Source organism: Silene latifolia, chromosome 10 (assembly GCF_048544455.1).
Source record: "Silene latifolia isolate original U9 population chromosome 10, ASM4854445v1, whole genome shotgun sequence".
Lineage (NCBI taxonomy): Eukaryota > Viridiplantae > Streptophyta > Magnoliopsida > Caryophyllales > Caryophyllaceae > Silene > Silene latifolia.
Window position 1 is genome coordinate 150921406 of NC_133535.1, and position 22305 is coordinate 150943710.

General features: G+C 36.2%; 1 long non-coding RNA gene across 1 annotated transcript; it reads right to left on the reverse strand.

Moving 5' to 3' along the window:
* Positions 1-20011: 20011 nt before the first annotated feature.
* Positions 20012-21632, reverse strand: LOC141609348 (uncharacterized). Its single transcript, XR_012527370.1, has 2 exons — positions 21193-21632; positions 20012-20276 (listed from the first exon to the last, which is right to left on the reverse strand). It is a non-coding gene; the product is annotated as an uncharacterized LOC141609348 (long non-coding RNA).
* Positions 21633-22305: the final 673 nt, after the last annotated feature.

Here is a 22305-nt window from a genome sequence, read left to right on the forward strand (position 1 = left end):
GGTTCAAGTATCATACCATTTGTGTATATAATAAGACAAACATATTGCTTTTTGGCTTTTCCCTATACAGTCTTACATACACTTTTGGTATTATTTGATCTGTTTTAACCTTGAGACGGATAGTGCCGTCTTAAGAGATATTAACTGTCCATCCATATCTAATGTTTAAGTTCACCTATAATTATCCATTCTCTACCTCTTTATTTTATTTTATTTTATTTTTGTCTATAGGGAATCACTACTTATAAGGGTGATCTTGATGCTGACGGGGTTTGAACCCAAGTTAAGAGTACTAACTCACATGACTTTACAAACTATGTCAATTGACATCTGCTACCCTTTTAGTCGCATGCGTCTATTTTGATATCATAATGATGATATGTCCTAATCTTGTAATTTGTAAAACTCCTTTAAGTTGTCTTGTTTCGACTCTACCTAATTATTTATTTAACGTTGTTACAATACCTCTTTATAGAAAATAAAAATAAAAAAGCTAAACTTTTGGTCACTGGAATCGTGTTAAATCGATTACTTGTCCGATTAAGATTTACAAACATAAATATTTGTGACAATTTACAGAGAGTAGAAGTTAATTGAACAAAGGCTATCTTACACGTCCAACTACAAACACCTTGATGATGATGATGTAAGATCATTGATTCATTTGTTGGTATATTATTAACTAAGGGTTTTTGCAAACTAACTGCTGCTTCAATATTATTTTCCTATATTACATTTTTCTAGGATCTCGACTTGAAATCTAGTTTGATCGGTTATGTTTTTATAAACAACGATAGTTTGTCGTATATGAACAATTATTCTGATATAATCCGTATATAATACTCTGAACCTTAGTATGAGAAGGGAATAGGCTTAAACGAATACTATATTATTGCATGTCTTTTTGTGTTCTTCCTACGGGAGTATATAATTACATGTCAAGCCTTGTGAACCAAATTTCAATTCTCAAATATCACACTTTCTATAAGCGAATAATAGAGCGTAGGTTAGGGGACTAAATATAATAGTTTCTGCATTTTGAGTAGGATGGGGAGGTAAATAAAATATTTTTGTTGAGAGTAGTAGATTGTACTTCCTAATAAAATAGTTTTGTATTTTGAGTAGGATAGGGAGTGGAGGTCATTGTTAAACTGTAATAAATTGTACTCCATATTAGCTAACAACTATAACACCGTATAGTATACATGTAACCGATTACAAAATTATAATCCTTTCATCCCAGTTTATTGTTTATCTTTGATTAATTAAGTAAATAACCTTTGTTAAAAACAAAAAAGGTAAGTAAATCATTAAAGACATAACACAGACAAACAATGCACAAATTCCACAAACAAATTCTAGGGGACAAAAAGAACAGCAGAAGAAATAAAAAAAAAACCACCGAAACCAAACGCACCAGGAACACATTTGGGGGGTTCCTCCTTATAATCACCAGCACAAACATATGAGTACTTCTGTCCCTTAAACCACTAAAGGCGGTCCCTTAGACGCAAACTTACTGCCCTCCGGTAAAAGCAATAAAGAAAGACTATTTTGATTTGTACGCTCTAGCTACGAAAAGAAAAAATCAACCTCAAAAGCCGATTCAATACTACAAATTCAAGCAAATAAAGATGACGCCCATAATCAACGGTTTCTATTACTACTCTACAATTCTACATACCCGCAATGACTCGCTCAAAAATCCCTCACCCTATGATAAAGACAATTCTTATTACGTACGACATTGTAAGCAATGACAGAGCCAGGATTTCCCGTTAGCGGGGGAGAAAGTGAAATTTCATAAGATAAATTTGAATTTTTTTTCGAAAATTTAACTAAAAACATGGGATTTTTCCATTTTCAGCGGGGGCGGGGGCGACCGTCCCTGCTAGCCCCCTCATTCCACCACTGATTGTGAGATATACCTTAGATCCCGACTTCAATTATGTTTCAATGTCTTTAATAAGATGAATGCACATCCCATCTTCTAAAAGAAAGAAAAAAAATATACTTGCAGTTACATCTTACTCTTCTACCATTCATCATGAGGTTAGAGGAGCACAATTACAAAACGCTATGAATATCACAAATTATAATATAAGACGGTCTCATCGTGAGACGGTCGGCGTTACGCAATAATTATTTTATTAATATTCAAAAATCTACCTTGAAATAACACGACATATTCTCGGAGGGTTGTAAGTATGATGAATCTAACTGTCTCAAGGCCAAAGCCTGCAAAACGCCTGCGTAAGAAAACAACAAAATAAATAAATTGTGATACATAGTATTATTGATCAACAAACATTTATCTTTTATAGGGTGCTAATTTAAAAGAGTCAACCAACATAAATAAAGCATCATAATAACGTACAAAACAAACTACAAAAGTTAACAAAAAAGACTAATATGATACACAGCAAAGCATGATATAAAATTCTCTTTTATAGAGATATACAAAGTATTACACAAATCCAACTCAAACACTATTACTAAGTTTACAGAAAAAACTCTACGGATACTACCAATATATTAATATTTTAATAAGTATTTCATTGAATTTGGAAACTGAAAGTGTTTTAAAATAGTCGGATTCTCTATAATCGCTCGAAAAAAGCTTCCTTTAATAATATAGATAGATATTGATGATTATGGCAATGATTTTAGAGTTTACCGTGAATATGTATATATGTTAAATTACCGTATTTAGTCTTAGCATATATATGTAATTATGGCAACGATTTTAGAGTTTATTTTCTAGAGGTTTTAATCTTAGGCGGGAAAAATGTAGAGATACCTATTCATTTAGTGAATAGGGGATGATAATAATAATAATATTAAAATAATAATCTAATAATAATAATAATATTATTAATATTAATATTAATCCTAATAACAAACTAATCGACACAAATTTTATTCCCAAACAAAACAATCGAAAAACAAAGAAAAGGAAAAAGGGGAAGGGGAAACACGATTAAGGACAAAATCGCAGCAGGGGGGGTGGCTGCCGGTCAACCGGCGGCCGGCCATGTCACCGGTAGCGAGACCATTGAATCAAGAGCAGAAATAGGATAGAGTGTGTCGGCTGCCGGGGCACCGGCATAGAGACACAGTTTGTGCGAGATTTGAAGAGGAATGGAGCTGCGTGCCGGTGTGGCGGCTGCCGGGGTCATGACCGGTAGCGCGCATACAATTAATTGGACCAAATACTGATGTGTTCCCAGCCGGTTGAGGGAGTCGGCTGCCGGGGTACCGACATTGGCAACAAAACTTCAATTTGCTCGGTTTCGATTCCAGGCTCGAGTTTGAACATGGAGACAATGGCCACGGTGGTTGATGGTGGAGCTGCTATGAATGGTGATGGTCAATGACGAATTGAATGGTGTGGTGGCTCGGGTTTCTGGGTTGATGCCTGATGCTCGATTGATGGTTAATTGAAGGAGCGCTACTGATTTTGCAACCGAGTCGAGTTCCAATGTCGGGTTTGAGTGAGCTGAGGAGATGGTTTAAATGGTTGTTAATGGAGGTGGTGATTAATGGTGGAACGAAATGCAGAGGAGTGGTGGTGGAAAGTGGTGGTGGCTGTGAATGGAAGTTTGATGTGAATTGGTATTTCGTACTGCAATTTTTTTAATATGCATTTTGTAGAATACAATTTGTCAAACTTTCTCATTTCATTAAAAAGTAAACAATCAATATTCCGAATTTAATAATACATGAGCTAAAAGCGGTTCGAACTTGTACAAAAAGCTTAAGAATACAGTGTTCATCTAGTGATGATCAATATTCAATAGGCTGCTTTTTAAAACATAGCAGAGTATGAAACAATAAAATCTGGCATCTCAGGTGGTTCTTAGAAGGAGAGTCTGGTTCTCAGGCTTAAGACTGACCATCAGATTTTGTTGCTTCAATATAATCTTGAACAGCGTCAATGTTGTCAATCGATGACTTGAAAACAGCAAATAACCAGAGCAACGTGTTTCTTAGCTACTTCGAATTGAATAAAGTTTTAGCCTGCTGAAGATCATAACATATTCAAAACTTTTCTTCGTACATTCATGAGAAAATTGAGGACAAAGAGATTAGTAACTCGGTAATTACCTAATTAAACTATCCCTGGAGCATCTTTAACCATTTGTTTAGTTTCGGCAAGTATGATGACCTTGCTTGTCCAACCTGAAATGCGTACAGATAAGTAATTATGACAACGATCAATATCCTGAACCTGTGTAGTTAATAAGTTCTAGATATAAGCAGAAAGGATTACTCATTCAATTTATAAGAATAAATCATTATAAGATAAAAAAATATAGCTGTCATAAAATTTTATCGGCATAATAAGGTGGCACTGATCCGCGTTTGTAATTTCTGCATCAAAGATGGATAAAATTTAAGACAATAATGCACCTCAAACTATAGACAACGTCACATAATCACAAGTTGAAAAACTTGAAACAATATGTTAGCATTCTAAAATTAGAATCCAGCATTCTTACACCTATTGCCTGTAATCACCTACTGTCAGATGAGGAGAAGTGAAGTACCAGAAAGAAGATAGACAAGCAAAATCGGCATTTCTTGTGGTGTCAAATTTCTTGAGTAGCCAAGAGATTGAGTAATGTAAACTTCAACAGTATGGCTTCCAACATTTCTTGTGGTGTCAAATTTCTCCAACAAATTCAATTTTAAAGTAAAACAAACTACGGAATGTAAATACAAGAGTGTAATAGAAATGCTATCTTCAAGCCTTCTTTAAAACTCAATTTTCCATCTATAATTCAAACTGATATGATTCCGAGTAATACATAAAAGCATGGCTACCAATACTCTTAGAAACTCGTTTTCTTGATTTGGAAAAACTTCAACCAAAAGAAGATTATCAAAAACATAAACCAGAGAGCATGTGAGACAGAAAATGCATTTTATTTCTACCCTATTTTAACTCAAGGTGAAATGTGTGCCATGATATAATACTATTGTCTCATTGGAATTTTGATTGAAATGATCATAATCTAACCTTCCTATAAGGCAGTTACTCGAGCAAGTTAAATAATCAATAGTTTAAGCTTAAATAAAACATTTAAACACAAGTTACTCAGTAATTAGTTTACCTGAAACAAAAAATATTCATACACTTAATTTTAATCTCATTTTCGATAATTGTAATGCCAATAAAACACCATATACAAAGATTTGCACAATTTTGGATTTCCAGCAGCCCATTCGTACACATTCATGACCCTAATGTACCATTTTTCTTAGTCTAATCCACAAACCATCCTTCATAACATGAAAATACAATCAATTAACCCTTCAATCGAATTCTAGGGAAAACGCCCAATTTCGTATAAAACCTAAATCAACTATAATCATTTTCATTCAAATTAGAAATATAACCAATATCAACTTGCAAAAACTGGAGATTAAGAAAACGAAATCGCAATTTACAAAAGAAAAAAATTAGGGTTTTTACCAATAATACAGTTCGACGACGATAAGGATCGCGAGTAAATGATAATGGCTTATCTTTTCTCGTGAGCAACGAGCCGATGTCAGATAGGTAGTCGACAATAGGCAGGAAAGAGGATGGTGGACAAATCAATGGTGTGAAAGAAATATTTGATGAACGACATTGATGATGTTTAGAAAAGACCAAGGAGTAGTTCGAGTAAATGAAAATCGGGGTGAGGGTAGAGGCAGATTAGCATGGTTAGGTCTCCCTTGGAACTCTCGAAGGTCTTAACATAAAACGTAAAAAAATAACACTTTTTAATAGAATGTGAGCATATTTTTTAAGGGTATTGCTCATTCATGTACGTGTTTTACTTTATCAAGGACGCATTTGACAATTTTACCCTTCCCATTTTTCCACTCATCCAACTTTCCCTACCAATATCCTAAAACGTAAAAAGGAAAGTTAATACCCGCCCCAGATTTCGGCAACCGTCGCCGGTGAAGCCCCGCCCCACTTCCCCCAATGCAACCACCTTCATTAAACTATCTGCAAAACCCATCGTTACCAAATCCCAAACACTTTCACATATCGACGCCGACGGTCGACTCCGGTGTATATGGTTGGTCGTGGCGTCCTATTCGTGCGTGTCAATGCTCTATTCATTTTCCCATCACTTCCAATAATGTTTCCTCTACCTTCATTTGGATTTTTTTTCCTTGATTTTTGCTTGCTTATGGTTAGATCTTTAAACCAAATGTTGATAAAAAATTCAAAAACAATAATCATACAGAAACATTTGTCGCAAAATTGCAGTTATCCTATTGACCAAGTCTTGACCGAAAATGTTGTCCAAATCCAGCCAACTTGATCGGAAATTTAAACCTTAATTTCTCTTACTTATTGTTGGGGTTGTTTCCACTGGGGACATGTGGCTTAGAGTATTAAGGGGTGGTTTCCGACGAAGACAGGTCAATTCCGGAGATTTGGGTGGAGGTTCGAGTAAGGGAGAAGGCATGGTGGTTGAGTGGTGAAGGTTGGGCGGTAAATTTGATTGAAGTTTGGAGAGGAGGAGAGATAATAGAGGGGTATGTTATGGAAATTTTATGAAAAAAAGTCCGTGATAGAGTAAAAGGCGTACATGAATGAGCAACTACGATTTTTTAATGGTAAATGATCATTTAATAATAAAATATTCTAATTAAAATTGCCACTTAATAATGATGTGTCAGTTTTAAATGAGAATTTCCTATGATTTAAAAGTTTTAATTTAAAATGAGCATATTCGTTTTAAATCTAAGATGGTTCAAATAAAATGAATGAGTGTTGGGACAAAAGCATAATATTCAGTGACTAACTGACTAGTAAAACATTTGTCCTATCTATCTTAGTCACTAAATGTGGTACTTAGTTTTTAATTATATAAGGGATATATTCGTCTTACAAAAGATGATCTGCAAAATAATCTAGATTTTTGTTGGCTATGAAGAGCCGACTTATTAGCGTTTTTAGAATATTAATAATCAGGAAACACAATTTGAATAAGATAGTATAAATGAACCCAGTATTAAAATTACTCTCTCCGTATATAAGTACCTTCTAAAATACGAATATACGATTAAATAAGTGGCATTTATGTCAAGTAGTTGCAACATGTTGAAAGTGTTGCTAGTTTATTAAACATATGCAACACTTTATTTGAAGTGTTGCATTAGCTAAGCATATGCAACACTTATTTTATAGTGTTGCTTTGAATACTCATTGTGACTAACTTTGCAACACTTTTTTAAAATGTTACATGTGAAATGTTGCAATAGACCCATTTTGTAGTAGTGCGCGTTTGAATGTATTGTGACACGTGGCGTATAAAGGGGTAGCCGGTTGTTGCTTTAATATAATATATGATGATATGATATGATTGAAGTAGCAATTGCCCGTAATCGAAATTTGGGCTTGATGTCGAATTAGGTGCAAAAAAGATGGTGTATTTCTTAATATGTTATTTGTCCCACATTGAAAAATAACGAAGGTGTGCTTAATGTTGGAAAGTAAAGACGCAACAATGGACAGGAAAAGAGAACTTGCCAAACTGGAAGAGAAAAACAGTGCCTGATCATGTAGCCATTGGCTTGAAAACTATATCGGCACGACCGCGATGGTAATCGTCTCACGCCGGTAGTTTCCCAAGGTCAACATTGCGACTCCCGTACACAACCACTCGTGTAAAGAAGCCTTGGAACAAACAGTAACAATACCCAGAAATTTCAGTAGCAAGAGAAGAGAAGAGATAATTTGAGAGAAGACATGATAGTATTTTGTTGTGTATTTTCTGAAGAGAGCAACTCTTTTTATAGTCGAAAAAAGAGCTGTTACAGAGCAAAAACGCTACGGTCAAAACGTGTTTAATGGAGCTATTTAAGCGGTCCTTAATTACAGACATTAACCACGTTTGACTAACAGATTTAGAATATAAACACAACGGTACACTGAATGTGGACAGTCGATTTACACACAAGCCCAAAAAGGTAAAACTGGGCCTTTGGCCTGAACCGGAGGTGGTCTACCCGAGCCCCTAGCTCGGGTCGGGCCGGCATGCGCGCGTATGTGTTTGGCCCCAAACCCATAGCCCCAAATCTCCCAAAAAAATCCCCTTTGGTCCACTCGATCAATTATCCAATAATGAAAAAAGAGCATTATAAACATAAGAGGGAAAACCAAATCCACCGATGTGGGATGAGAAGGCAAACTCGTGGTAAAAAAATGTTATTATTAGAGTATAGGTTTTATATCATTTACACATATTTTAATTATGATAAAAAAACGTACGGATATTAATAGAGTATAGGTGCGAAAAATGTGGCGTACTTCTAAGTATATTATTTGTCTCACGTTGAAAAATAATGTAGGTGTGATGAATATATTATGAATAAATAGCTGAATTGTCTCACATCAAAAGATTGTCATAAGGTGAATTATCCCACATCAAAAGATTATCATAAGGTGAGTTGATCATATGATTATAAATAAGAATTATAATTGAAACTTATATATCAACACAAAATCTTTTAAGTCTCTCAAATATTGTCATAATACAAACAATAACATACAAATATTAAGCACGTAAATATTTAAAAAGGGGTTATATATTAGTGATATTATAATATGTTTATTTAAAAAAACTATAAAAATAATATAATTAGATTCGTGTTAAAATAATGCTATCACTAGAGTATAAGTTTCATATAATTTGCACATATTTTAATTATGATAAAAAAATTGAAAAAAAAAAGTACGAAAGTTAATAGATAGTATAGTATTTGCTCATTATTAAACCGGGTTTAATGTCGAATTAGGTGCGAAATATATGGTGTACTTCTAAATATATTATTTGTCCCACATTGAAAAATAATGTAGGTGTGATGAATATACTACATATAAATAGTTGAATTGTTCCACACCAAAAGATTATCATAAGGTGGGGGTGATCTCATGACTATAAATACAAATAATTAGACATAAGATGTAAGATTATAACTAAATTAATTATCCCGTTGCAACGCACCGGTGTCAAACTAGTATGAGCAATAAAAGTAATAATAAGAACACCGGGTGTAGAGAAAGTAATAGTAACTGAAAGAAATGGTAATGACGACGGTAGTAGTAAAAGTAACAGTAGTCACAACAAATATAACGAAAGTAATAGTAGAAACAACGAAGAAAGTATGAAAAATTAGCTAACAATTAGATTTAAGAAAAATATTTTATTTATTTAAATAAGAACTTGATAAAGTTAACGGGAATTGATATAACTGTAAAGATAGCGTGAATAGTCAAAGATAGCCTGGATTTGTAGTAGTGTATTGGAGTGGTGTGGTCTAAAAGCTTCCTGGGACCACAATTGCTCTAGTACCCCATGAGATGGCGTCAGGTACTTCATAACACCCTGCTAGAATTTTCTGTTTTCAGACTTCTCTAGGTGCATCACTCTGAATGCTAATGTCTACGGTACGTTGAAAGTGTATCTAGCAGGACTGTCAACTGCCAACGCGGGGTGACAAGGCACATGGCACTCCAACATGCCTAACCTACTTTCTCCACTAGGAGCACCCTCATCAGGCGGACTGTGGAACATACGAAAGGGAGCCCGGTTGACAGCTGAAACGCTTACCCAGCTACCCCTGATAGCACCCCTTGGACGTAGCTCGCACTAATCGCAATTAATCAGGGCCCCAGCATGCATGCACACATATATGGAATGCAGGGATCTCTGAGCTACCAGAATCCTGCAACGTCCCATTGGTCCTAGAATGACGATAAACTTGCCTAAATTACGCCCATGTTGGCTCTAAAACATGATGAACACACCTTGCGTCATGAACATGGTTAAGTAGTCAAAATTGCGGCATACTCCTAAATCAGTCATCATCGACCGACACGGCAAACTAATGAGTCTAAATCGACCTTTTAGGTGACACGACTGGTCTAAATCAGCCTCTAAGGTTGACACGGCCACCCCTCCCTACAATGCGGCACATGCCTAAATCAGTCAGCAGACTGACACGACAGCTAGCTGAGTCTGAGTAAGCCTCCTCAGGATGACATGGCTCGCCTAAATCAGCCAGCAGGCTGACACGACAACTACCTAAGCTAAGAAAATTAAAACCTAACACACAAGATGTAATTAAACTTGCCAAACTAGGGCAAGGGGCATTTCAAAATTCGGCCAAAAATACGACCCCAAAGTTTAATCGCCAACATGGCGAGCCACCAGAAAAACGCAAAATGTTTAAAAATATTACAAGTCTGCCAACGAAGGGTCAGACTACCAACCAAGAGTTCACTGATAAAAAGGAAAAACTTTTTAATTTTCGGTCATTAATGACCTCTACGTCTGGCACCTCTTCTGCCTCCTCCTGTTGACCATTTGTTTCAGGTACAGGACCAGCTTGCACGCCCTTAGCTACCGCAGCCTCCTGAGCTCCATCAGCTACATCGGCCTCCTGGGGCAACCCTGCATCCTCAGCAGCAGCCTGCTCAGCCAGTGCAGGAGAGTTCACTTCGTCGACTTCAGGCATCAGGATACTCAGATCGGGCTGAACCGGGTACAGGGTCTCCAACTGCTTCTCTTCTTCTTCAATAGCTTGCAGAGTTGGAGGTTCCTCAAGGGCAGCACGCATCCCGCTGATCTTTCCCCGCCAGGTAGCATATGCAACAATATTTGTGGCCAGGGTGATCAGCTCACTGGTCCTCTCCTCAGAACGCTTCAAGGAGTCAGAGAATGTGTTGTAGACCTCTTGGGTGCGAGCCAGCTGATCAGCTCCTTCCTTCAGCTTCTTCTTCGTGCCAGCTAGATCTGTCTTCAGCTCAGCCACCCGTCCCCTTAAATCAAACGACGCCTTTCCAGATCGGAATGGACCCGCGGCTCCTGTTCTTGGCGCTAGTAGCATGGCTGGTGGTCTGTACTATGTTGATCATCTTCCTGTTGTAGAGAGCAGACTGGAAGGCCTGGGGGCAAGGAAAGTTGAAATTAGCAGGAATTGAAGAAAAGTAACTTGGAACAGGCGGAAGAAGGAGGACACTTACCATAAAAGCATTATGCACATCATTTTCAGCCATCTCCTCGGGGGCAAACTCCGAGAAGGCATCCACCAGGGAAAGGAAGAGTAGCTGGTCAATCTCCGGCCATTATGGCACCTTGTCAATGTTTCCAAAGCCCTCTAGAAAGTGGGCGATGATGCCAGCGCTGGCAGAAGCACGAGGGCTGGCAGGAGGAGTAGGAGGATGTCGAGACAGCGGGCTGACCTCTAGAGGTTCAGTCCGAGCAGAGCTTGAGCGAGTAGGAGGTGACTGGAAGGAGGCAGCAGGAGCACTCCTTTTAGAGGCTGATGCCACGTCAGGACTCGCAACGGACCTTTTTCTTTTGGCGCTCTGGAGGATTGCCTCCAAAGGATCAACCCTTGAACATGCGAGCAGTCACAATTTCAAGCGTCAGAAAATGCTAGATAGTCAGCAAGATTACATACAAGTAAGGATGGTTCTGGGCAGCTTACCGGAAGACATGCTGTGATCTGATTGTAGGGGGTGGAGGAGGAAGTAGGTGAGTATCCGGGTAGCAAGTCAGGGAACTTCCTCTCAGACAGAGAGATGCAGAACAGTTTGTTGCGAGCAGGAATCGGGGCACCAATACGAGTCAGGTAGCAGGGACCTGCATGAAAGCGACGGAGTAAGCCAGTAAGCACTGAGATGAACAAGTCAGGCGTCAGGAAAGCTACTTACTCGAGGTAATAACCCATTTCTCGAAGATGTAGTCGGCAGGCGGCTGGATAGAAGCCTTCCTCACATAGAAGAAGTCCTCAAACCATTTCTCGTCCCTAGACTTTGACACGTGCTTGAAGGGAGTCTCACTAGAACCCCGGAGTGAGAATTGGCCCCTCCCCAGGGACCTGATATCATACATGTGGGCCAGATCGCCCAGAGAAATGGAGTTGCCAGTATTCTGGCAGTCGGCTAAAGAGTAGAGGAGAACCCTCCAAACGGCGGCAGAAATTTGTGCCATGGCGAAATTGTTGGTAAAAATTAAATCTTGAACAAGCTTTGGAAAGGGGAAACGGAGGTCGTACCTAAATGGGTAAAGATAGAGACAAACCCACCCCGGCCGGATAGCGTCGGCCTTCTGACCCGGTTCTGGGATGGCTATGTCGACCCCATCACCGAGACCAAGCAAACTCTTGATCAACGGAATGTCGGCGGTGGTCAGAGCAGAGTTGCAGTCGTGGGGATGCGTGAAGAGGTTCCGGGAAGGGAAGATGGGGTCTGGGTTTCGGTCAACAAGGGTGGAGGTTGAGGAGGTATGTCGGGTTTTGCCCATGACTGAAGGAGAAAGGAAAGTAAAAATTAAGTAAAGGAAGAGAGGATGAAACACCTGGTGAAGTAAACGGCGGGGGTAGCACTGGAAAGCCGGCGAGAAAGGTGAGAAGGGAGAGAGAGAATCTGGGAAGGAGGGGAGTTTTTGAGGAAAAGTAATTATGTGGTTAATGAAGTGAAGTGGGGGTTGGGGTTATAAAGGAAGAGAGAGAGAGAGAGGGGCGCGAGAAATGAGGAAGTGGGCGGCAGAGCAATGATGAGTGCATGGGAGAAAGTGCAAATGACGGCTTAGGGTTTTTAAATCAATTGCATAAATTCCCTGTTCGACGCCTCAAGACGTATCTCGCAAGGAATTGGAGGGAAACTGTTTGGGTCAAAATTTGCATAATGACCTAATGGGGTAGGCCAACCTGGTAGATAATTAAAGAGTTGGGCCGTGAAAGAAGGAATAAGGAAAGGGAGCCCACGGGTGGAGGAAGGTCTGCAAGAGCAAATGGGTCGAGAAGTATACGGAAGAAGGAAGGGCCCGCAGGAAGGAAGCATCCAAGTTTTGGAAAGCGCTTAGGGAGATTTTAGGGAGAAGTCAGGGAGATCAGGGAGAATGAAGGGAGATGATGCGTTATGGAAAGAGTTGTTATGGAAGTAATATTCCTTTCCATAAACGTGGTAGGATAAGTTTGGGGTTCTTGCCCTATAAATAGCCAAGGAAGCAACTCAAGAAGGACATTCAAGATCTCACACATAACACGAAATACATTGTGCTAGCAAAGTTTACGTTCCGTCTCAATTGTATTCATTCTCTCATTCAAAGCTAGTGCAATATTTGGCAGGGTACCGTCCCTCCCGCGGTTGTTCCCACATTGGGTTTTCCGCGTCAGCAAAACCTTGCGTGTCAATCTCTTACTTTATTTCCTCATTAGATATCAAACACAAATAATCAATCAAGCATTCAACGAGTAAGACCACATTGACCTAATACAATTAACTTGGTAAAAATCACCTAAACAATAGACATAGCGCGTATTTGATTGTGATTCGACGGGTGTAGAAGACGACGACGACATGGTGATCGAAGTGTAATATTTTTAATTAAATTATAGGCTATGATTAATTGAACGTTGAATTGGTGAATATGGTTAATTGATCACATTATAAGTGATATATTTATAGGAAAATATGTATGCATGTGTGGATATAATAATGGACGAATAGTAAATAATGGTCAAACAAAACAATGCATGCAACGGTTCATTATTTATCATACATGCATCGGTTGAATATTTTACATTGAAAAAGTATATAACGGTTATTTTCCACCCATAAATGATAAATGACAACGGGTACAGAGGAACCGTTATATCATAATAGCAAATGATAACGGTTGCAAGAAACCCATAGCTATAACATAACAACGGGTACCAAAAACCGTTGCTAGTCTTAATTTCGTAACGGTTTTCGAAACGCCGTTTTCTTAAACTGGTAGCGGTTGTCTAACAACCGTTGATAAGGGTGATTATATAACGAGTTTATGGAAACCGTTAAACGTATTTGATAACGGTTTGTTATACAACCGTTGTCACATTATAATAAGAACGGTTTTCGACGGAAACCGTTATTCTTATTAGCGCGGTCTAGGTTTCCCCCAATATTTTGAAAACGGTAATCTAAGTGTCGTTATTAAATGCATTAAACCGTTGTGATACGCTCCTTATTGTTGGTCCGATTTGGCGTAGTGAACATCCAATTCCAAGTAATATTCAACGGATAAACTAAACCAATACACATTCAAGTTGAGTAGATAACCTACCTTTTAGCAATTTCGCTCACACAAGTCCAGTTAATAGTCATCTTCTACAACGCCGAAATCTACAATTATAATAACATCCACTAATTATTAACTAATCAACTTAACTATTTCTTTACTATTATATTCTAACTTAATTAAAGCTAACCATTCTTAAAAAGGATAGTGATAGGGCACCACCCGGTAGCACTGAATCTCAGTGCCACCATAATTAAAGAAATTAAAATTAAAAACTTTAAAGATTAGTTTTCGTTTTTGCGTCAACCTCTAAAGGATAGTAATGTAATTTTATATTTATTTTATACAATATAATTGTAACTAAACTTGAATTATGAACAATATTTTGCCCCAAACTAAATTATCAATTCTCAACCTAAATTACATCAATAGATAAGATGTTCATTACAGTACATGGCATCATCATATCTTTAATTTCATCAATTGATTAAGCCTTCATACATAATCTCAAAAATGAACAAGATTGAACGAGATCTAATCAAATAGATTGTAGTTGTGATATCACCTGCAATTCTGTCGTCCAATGTTCTTACCATTTTGTTTCATTAACAATGCTGCCAAATCAGTTATATATTTCTAGTTTTATTGCATGAAAGTTGCGATTTAAAGACGAACTTGACAATCGAAGGTTTTGGGAAATATTTGTGTGTCCTTCTTATTGACAGCCAAACAATACATTTATAGTAGTACAACCCTAATCCGACATATGAAAACCGTATATTTACAAGACCTAATTACCATAAACCATAGATCCAAATAATACATACAATATTATGATAATACTTTCCTAATACTCCTAATACACTCTGTAACACACACACCCCTATTTAATTACAGCCCTAATAAGGGGTGTTAAATTATTACACCCCTTACTTAATTACAACCCTTAGAATATTTAAATTTCAGACCAAAGTTATAATATGGACATATATATTCATCTTTTATTAAACAGAATCTTTTGAAACTTTAGGTCTAATATTTTATAATATGTCCTTTTTCCAAAATATTTCTTCACCACCACAGATGGAACTTAATGTTAAAATAAGTACTTAAACATTCTCATTAAGATTAAGGCTCCGTTTGGCAAAGCATTCCAGGTACCTGATTTGGTCAAAGTAGCTTATTTGACCAAAATTTCAGGTAACTTATTTTTTTGTAATCGTTTGGCAAGTAGCTTATTTAACCAAATAAGCTACCTGAAATGAAATGCTACCTAGGGTAGCATTTGAGATTTCAGGTACCTGTTTTGATTCGATTTTCCATTTTTATCCCTTAAATTTATACTATTAAATAATTATCATATCCTTTTACGTCATTTCATCAAAATCAGTTACCTTTTCAGTTAGTTTGCCAAACACTTTTTTATATAATCAGCTACCTTATCAGTTCCTAATTTGCAGCTACTTAACCAGTTACCTTTTTAGGTTTCAGTTAGCTTTTCAGTTTTCAGTTAGTTTTTCAGGTTTCAGCTACCTTTTCAGCTAATTTTACCAAACAGAGCCTAAGTTTCTCAAATATAAAGCAGAGTATATAGTCTGTTGCAAACTCGTCAAACATAGGCATCAATTAAGCATATATATTGGTTTTCCTTTATCAGTATATAGTCTGTTGCAAACTCGTCGAACTGAATTTCTCTCGTCGAAGTATGAAAGCTTCCCTGTCAATTTGTTTTCTTAAAAATCCCCATTATTGTTTACTAAAACAATCATAGTAATCATAATTTAAGCATTCCATAAATTGCAAACGTCCATTACTATTACGTTTTTCGTTTGTCTCACAATTCCATATGTTTAGAATATACTCCGTAAGAAACAAACATAATCAAATTAAGCATGAATTCCAACAAGAGTGATTGGGTTCGTTACTTTTATCATGTACCGTATAAGATAATTTTATTGCTATTTAAAAATAAACGGCTCATCAGATAAAATTTATCATGGCTAATAAAGTCAATACAACACATGTAATCCAACAACATGTATAAATCTAAAACATATAATCATGCATGATTGATAAGCAAATTTCCATGATGATAACTCCAATGTTAATATCTGCTACCATCAAGTTCTTGTTTACTCCAACAACGTGTCTTTACTCCTCAATGTTTTAACAATCCCCTATTTACTAAATGAATAGGCGAAACTCTTATTTTTCCCGCCTAAATAATATTCCCTAAAATAAAGTGTAGTATTTTAACATATATTATCTCACAATCTTTTGATGACACAATCTTTTAATAAATTTAATATCTAAAATATTCTATATTATTTCACATTATACATAAATTTATCTCCATTATTATATAATTAAAAAAAATGTATACTTTTTTTTTAAATAATTGTACATAAAAATTCATTGACTTTTAATGATAAGAAGTTGCACAAAAAATGTTAATAGTAAAAATATTTTAAAAATAACATCATTAATTTCTCGGTAAAAAGAAAACTTCATTAAAATATTCATTTCATGACTTTTTACAATTTTAATTTTTATTATTCAAATTAAAATAAAGTGATGAGAAACATAAAAAAATAAGTGTATTATCAATTTAAAATTCATAAATAATACGAAATACATTAAAAAGTAAAATTTTATAAATACTATGCATATATTACACGAGATCTAAACTAGTTTTATACGGAGTATTAAGTACGGTGTAACATTCATAACACTTACTAGCTACTAGATGGCTATAGCCTACATGATCTTATCTTGTGTACATAAGCATAGTTTTTCTCGTGGAAACGTCATAAACCGTTGGGTCAATCAATAACTCAATTGGTAGGGTTCTCAATAAATATTTAGAGAGTATAACGGAAACATGCCTTGATCAGCGTAATAAAATAATAAGATCTGATATGAACCTTCTGATTATCAGATTTTAATAATATATGAACGAAATAAAACTATTAATTAATTTTTGCTTAATTGGTTAAGACTCGTGCTGATAACGTGTTGTGTAATAAAGACAAGAGAGAAGTTAGAGAGAATACAGAGAGAGACAACTGTATATTATTCTATCATGAAATGATATATATACACATACAATGAGGGTAAATTTTTCATAAGATAATACACTATAAAATATTCTAAGATATGGACATCCATATAATATTATACCATAATATTTCATAACATTAGTTTTTTTATCCACTTATATAAGTGTTCTAAGAAATATAAATAGATGCTCTGTAAACTTTCCTTGCATTCACTCTATAAATAAGAGGAATTAATGATAGTTGATACTCCCTCCAATTCACTATAATTCTCTCTTTCCCCGAAACGGATTATTCAAGTAATGTTCCCTTTTCTTTTTTTTTTTGGTGAAATGTAAGAATATATAAAATCACAAAAAAAAACGTTCCAATTACAAGAGAGTAGCCCACTCAAAATGAGTGGGTTAGCCTCCAACTAAAACACGGCCCAAAGCCTTACAACAACCCAACGGACAACAAAAGGAAATAGAGATATCTCGAACACCAACAAGACGTATCCTCATTTTGTCATCTTCAACCTCAAATCCCCCAAATCGATTTCACTTCCTATCAATCAACAACTCCAGCCAGCGACGTTCTCCGTCCCCAGCCTTGATGAGCTTCATTCCTTGCATTCTAGTCTTGATTTCCTTAATAATATCATGTGCAACTGCTTTCGGGGTAAGTAATTTATGTTCAAAATTACTTAGATTCATTTGTCGCCAAACATGATACATGGTAGTATTGATAATAGCGTTGACCACATCCTGTTGCAGAGAGGATCCTTGCATGTTCAGTCTCCAAGCCAAAAGATCCCGAGTGGGAAGATGAAACCGAGCCCAGGAGCTGATGATATCCAAAATAGCGTTGCTATATTCACACTGGAAGAAGAGATATTCATTACTCTCAGTTCTATTTTCACAGATGATGCAGGTATCATTCTCACTGATCCCTAATCTATGCAGTTTCTCTTTCGTATTCAAGCTATTATGATGGTAAAACCATGAAATCATGTTGTGTTTAGGAAGCGACCAATTAGTCCACACCAAATTCACCCACTCTATTTTGTCTCCTTTAGTTCTGATGTATTCATAGCCTTTCTTGACAGTACGTGTATTCTCGACCTTTCTGATCCACCCATTTATTGTGGTTATAAGCATCTGCTAGTAAGAGCTTAACTTGGCAGATTTTTCTCCAATACCAACTAGAATCATTGGGGGGAGAGTAAGTCTGCCAGGTTTTGCCTTTCAGGTATATGTGGTTGATCCATTTGACCCATAAATGGTCTGGTTTAGCATGGATCCACCACACAAGCTTACCAACCGCAACCTTGTTCCATAGTAGATCATTTTTAATACCCAGACCTCCTTCTTGTTTGGGTTTGCAGCATTTGTCCCATGAGACCAAAGGGGATCTGATATAGTCTACTCTCCCATCCCAGAGGAAAGTTCTACATATTGCCTCAATCCTCTGGATGACACCTGTTGGAAGTATAAACATGGCTGCCCAGTAATTGTGGAAAGTTTTTAGCACTGCCTTGACTAGAACTAATGTTCCCTTTTCCTTTTTTGGTAACTTTACTCTTATTTTATTCATCCCTCTCTCCTATCACCAAACCCAGACAACTCTTTTACTCTTATTTTATTATTTTCCTTAATATTTTGGCCTCACAATTCTTTATTTAACTCCTAATTATTCATCCCTCTCTCCTATCATCAAACCCCACCCAACCATTTCCTCATTTTTTTTATATTTTTCCTAAAGTATTGTGCCGATATAATATGGGAATATTATAGTGAATGAGAGGGAGTAATATTTATAAAAAGTAATCTAAATGGACATGTAGCTCTCAAATAACAAAACAATGTGGAGGACATGAGAATTTGGCGTCCCTCCTTATCAATCATTTATTTGATTTTAATTAAAATTAAAATTAATAAACCCTTTATAAAGAATAAAAAAGCAAACAAATGATTGAGACAAATGGAGTACTTGAGGCGATAAATATTGCACTTCACTACTGTAAATTTGAGGCGAACCCACCAAAATTAAAAATAACTGAAGGGAAACAAACTGTAGGATTGTCTTAAAATAAAGAGAATCAAAATGGTATAATCATAATTAATGTAAGTAATCTTGTACGTAAAATGCCCATGCACACTTCACCACCTGCAATCTTGTGCGTACAATGTCAATGTTGTCATATACTCAAAGCAACATCAGACATAAGCATATCGAGATGTCTTTTGCTCACACATTTATATTTCCTGCACAAACAAATTGTGTATAAGCAATAATTAATGTAATAAGCTACATTAACGATGCACCATGTATGTAGATAATAAGGGATGAAAAAGTTGGTGCTACTAATTTTTACGATTCAAGTTCTCTAGCATCTTATTTCAAGAAGTTTTGCTTAAATGGGGTTCAAACCCAAACTATTTAACAAAATAGGGCGGGTTTCAAACTATTTACCAAAAATGGGTCCACGTCACCATTTCCGCGTTTTTCTTTTTTTTTTTTGGAAATTCGACATATCTCGCTGTCTGGGACAGCGAGATACTACTAAGGCCAAAAACAAAAACGAGCAGAATGCTACTTATATTGGGCATGTAAAGACTCGTTGTATGGGACGACGAGAAATGGCATTTACTTGTTTCTCGCTATGTGGGACGGCGAGATAGTGATTGCCACAACTTACAGCTATTCTGACTTTGTGCACTTTATGTATTGCTTCCCATCCTCGCTGTACTGCATGGCGAGACATTAGAGGGGTTAAAAAAAAAATTCAAACGACATCTTCAGCATGCATTAAGCTCCACTATAATTAATTACCTAAACCTGTAGGTAACCATCAATCCAGCGGCAATTAACGTTGAACACATGAGAATATATCAGAACCGCTTCATTGTACAAATAAGTTTGAATTTGATACAAGATAAGTGTCCTAAAATTAAACCAAACTAAACACAACCATAAGTTTGTATATCACATAATTTCTATTCTTGACGACTTTTCCCCTTTTTCCTTGACCTTGAAGATGATGCGCCTTCCTCGCTCTCTTGGCTTGGTGGAAATTGGAGACGGTGCTCTAAATGGCGGAAGTTGTATCGTGGAGGGGATGGAGGTCTTGGCTCTTCATAGTTGACAAGATGCCCTTGATTGGTAGTGCGCAAGGCGTTAAGTGACATATTACGCATTTTTTAATCAATGTACAATACCTCAAAGGACACTTGGTGTGTATGGTACCCAAACAAACTGCAACTTACATACCATTCCTCTTGATTCTCCGAACATCTTGGTGATAGATGTTGGAGGACACTTGGTGTGTATGGTACCCAAACAAACTGCAACTCAACCATCCTATCAAATAGGTCCCTCAACACACTTAGTCCTAGCCTATGGTCTTTGTATTGTCGTGCCATCCTAAGCCACTTACATCCCAAAGGATCAATTCCTACCCGCATTTGAGAGCCTAGGGGATAATCAACTCCTTCCTCCATAGGGACCTTAGACCGTTTAATAATCGGACGTGCAATAGGAATCCTTTCCCATCAAATCCATAGAGGACGCATTTGAATTGGTGTAACCTCAATATACAAATCCATAGAGGACGCATTTGAATGATAAACACTAGCCCATAACGCCCTTAAACCTCGAGCATTATCTAAAGACAACAGTTTATACCCTTTCACACTAGGATACTTCATCTTAATTTTCAAGGCAAATTCACTACTATCAACCTCTAATTCATCACATACGGAGTATTAAAGAACAAACTTCATTAAAACTTTGATTGCTACTAACAAACACAAAAAATTGTTCTCCATAACCTACATTTTGTCCTTCAATCATTATCTCACCATTACAATAACAACACAAAGGGTAATTGATTTTCTCCATTTTAATTTTTTTCAAAACAAAGGAAGTACTTATAACAAATTTAAAACTAAAAATAGCTAACAAATCCAATGTATAGACTGAAAATTTACTCTAATATGCAAAAGGGAGAAAATACATATAATCTAATTGCAATGAGTAGGATTTTAATAACAAGAATGAAACTTGTTTACCTTATACTGTGATTGAAGAGATGAATGATGGATTAATTATAATGATTTGCAGGGATTTTCGACTATTTAGGATTTGGAGTGATTTGGGGATTTTTTTTTGTTTTTTAACGTTTAATGAATGGGTAAGGAGGGAGGGCTTCATTTTATCACTAGACCCGTATTATCTCGCTGTTCCACATAGCGAGAAAGTACTGAAATAATATTCTCCTATCGCATACAACGAGTCTTTACATGCCCAATATAAGTAGCATTCTGCCCGTTTTTGTTTTTGGCCTCAGTAGTATCTCGCTGTCCCAGACAGCGAGATATGTCGAATTTCCAAAAAAAAAAAAAAAAAAATGCGGAAATGGTGACGTGGACCCATTTTTGGTAAATAGTTTGAAACCCGCCCTATTTTGTTAAATAGTTTAGGTTTGAACCCCATTTAAGCAAAAACTTCTTTCAAGACCTCAAATATTCAATTTATTTTAAATAATCAAACAAAGCAGATGCTAAAGATTTACTCATTAAAACACTCAAATAAAGATTGGTTTTCGCTTATTAAAGAATATCAGGTCGAAAGAGATACTGCAAAATGTAATACTCTATACTCCCAGAGTATAAACGACTGAAAAACAAACATCGCCCAAATTAAGATCAAAGAATTAATTACCCGTCACTGGCGAACTTACTCAAAAAAATGGACTAAACTTTTACCATGCATTTTTCGTATTTTTCATCGCCTGAGCATCTTTTCGACGTTATTTGTGTCTGGTCTTGTAAAACCCGACTAAAGGATAATGATAATTATCGCAAGATACTTCTGAAAGTTTGATACTAATTAGCCAAAATCTCATACTACTACAGTAGTATGAAATAATGGTAAATATTTACTTGAAAGTTGAAAATGCCCAGCTATTTAATGGATGATACAATAAAAGATCTTTATTACTTTTGTTTATATATAGCATTGATGGTTTAACAAATAACAATATTCATAGGCGTTATTTTAGAAAGTGATTTAATTTTTATGAATTTTATATTAATGATGCGAGATGGAAGCTATCATAATATAATTATATAATTATCTTTATCTTATGCGTTATTCTTGGAAAAAATAATTATCTTTATCTT